Source organism: Protopterus annectens, chromosome 1.part0 (assembly GCF_019279795.1).
Source record: "Protopterus annectens isolate FY-2018-M chromosome 1.part0, PAN1.0, whole genome shotgun sequence".
Classification (NCBI taxonomy): Eukaryota; Metazoa; Chordata; order Ceratodontiformes; family Protopteridae; genus Protopterus; species Protopterus annectens.
The window spans coordinates 1,410,163,544-1,410,165,665 of NC_056725.1; positions in this window are offsets into that span (position 1 = coordinate 1,410,163,544).

The following is a 2,122-nucleotide window of genomic DNA, read 5'->3' on the forward strand; positions in this document are numbered from 1 at the left end:
TTACAAGTGGACACTGCAAAACTTGCAGTGTTATGTTCCCTGCAGTGGTTAGCCATTTTTACTATTTCTATTCCCTTGGTTATATTTAGAAAGTAGTCTGGTTCTGAAGTTTCCATTTTTATTATTATTAGAATGCTTTTTATCAAAATTGCATTTGTGGCTCTGTCTCTCTGTGGATCTGTCGTGCTCTTGCAAGACAGTGGAAAAAACATCAAGTTTCGCTTGGCATTTTTTCTACTCTGTCACTAATGACAAACGGACAATATTTTACTTAAAGACTAAAAATAATGACAGCGGGACGATATTTTAGTCTTTAAGTAAAATACAGAAACACACACACACACACACACACACACACACACACACACACACACACACACACACACACACACACACACACAGAGCATATTCAAATGTGTAGTTTTCTCCTCTTTCTGTTTTGACCTATAATAATCGGGTACTCTTGGAGACTATCGGGCTAAGTACAGTTTCAGAGCTGCTGGGCTGTTTCTGTCACATGCACTTCCAGGAGCAAAAAGAGTTGTCTTATCTTTGCAGGAGGGAAATAATTCCAGGTAGTTGTAACCTGGAGGCTTCCACATCATTACCAGTCCTGTATAACTGTGGGAAATGAGTCCTGTCCAAACCTGCTGGTAGCTGCGGAGTCCTTCATAGATGGTCCCCTGGTTCTCCTGCCTTGTTCAAGTTCAATGATACTGAGCAGTTGTGTCTTATGGGCATATCATAACCGATCAGGTGAGCTAGATAGTTTAGGAAGAACAACCAGTTTTACCCACTCCAGCCATGCTGCCCCATTTTGCAAAGTTGTCTGAACTGACCCATTGTTTGGGGATGTTGTCTTCCTTGTGCGGTGAGTAAAAAAAAATATTGCTTAAATTGGCAGATTGCAGCAGTTTAGTTTTGTTTTGGTTTAGGTCTTTACAGGACGTTTTAACTAATTTTCAAAGATTGCATTCTGCCCTAACTGGGAAATCATTTTATCTGTAGTGTAATGTACTCTGGAACTGTTGCTTTTGAATTGTCATTTGCATGCTTTATGGTCCTGCAGTCTGAAGAGTTCTTAGTTAGGGACCTGCAGTGTGAAGACTTTTTCTCTGATTAAGTCTTTATTTTAAGACAAAAGCATTCAGGTGTAAGGAGTTTTTGTTGGTACATTAAAGCCTATGTAATCTGAGTTTGCTGGTTGTCTGTTTTTGTTTTATTTTACTAGTACTTTGTGTGTGTTTGTTTTACTTCTTTCTGTTCGACTAGTACTCACATGCTATACAGTGAGTGAGTCCATCTGACTGCGGTGGGGATGGAGCACTCCCTCCACTGATGCCTAAGTTACAGACACACACACACACACACACACACACACACACACACACACACACACACACACACACACACACACACTGATTCAGAGTTGTGCATACGTCTCAGCTGTCCAGATTTTTGCCTCATATTTTTGCTCTGTTCCTTATAAAATTAGTGGTTTCTGGATTTATGTGGTAAATCACTGAGAACTAAATTCACTAAATAATGACAGTCATTTCAATTTCAGACTTCATATCCTTCAGAAAATGTATGGTAATACAAGACCTTTTATTCTAGCAACTTTCTAAGTCTATAAGAGCAATATTATAGCTGGAAGTAGTACACAATTACTGTTATATTTTAATTTAAAATTAAAAAGTAAAAAAAAATAAAAATATTAAAATTTTTTTAATAAAGAATTCTTTTTATTTAGTCATTCTAAAGAGTAAAAATAAGGAAGAAATAGTGAAAACTTTGCAAAAGAAACACAGAGAAGCAGATTTCAGAAAAGCATTCAAGGTTGGTGATGTTGATTCTGACAATGAGGTACTAGAAGAAGTAGCAGGAATCAGCAAAACCAGCCTCGAATGCTTTTCTGAAATCGGCTTGCCTAGGTTTCTTTTGCAAAGTTTTCACTCTTCTTCCTTATTTTTTTACTTTTTAGAGCAAATGAATAAAAAGCATTCTTTATTAATTGTTATTTTCACCAACACTTTCTCCACTATAGTAGTAACTGTCACAATAAATTCACCTAGCTGAGTTTAACTCCAGAAAAAAAAAATTATATCCAGTCCCCAATACT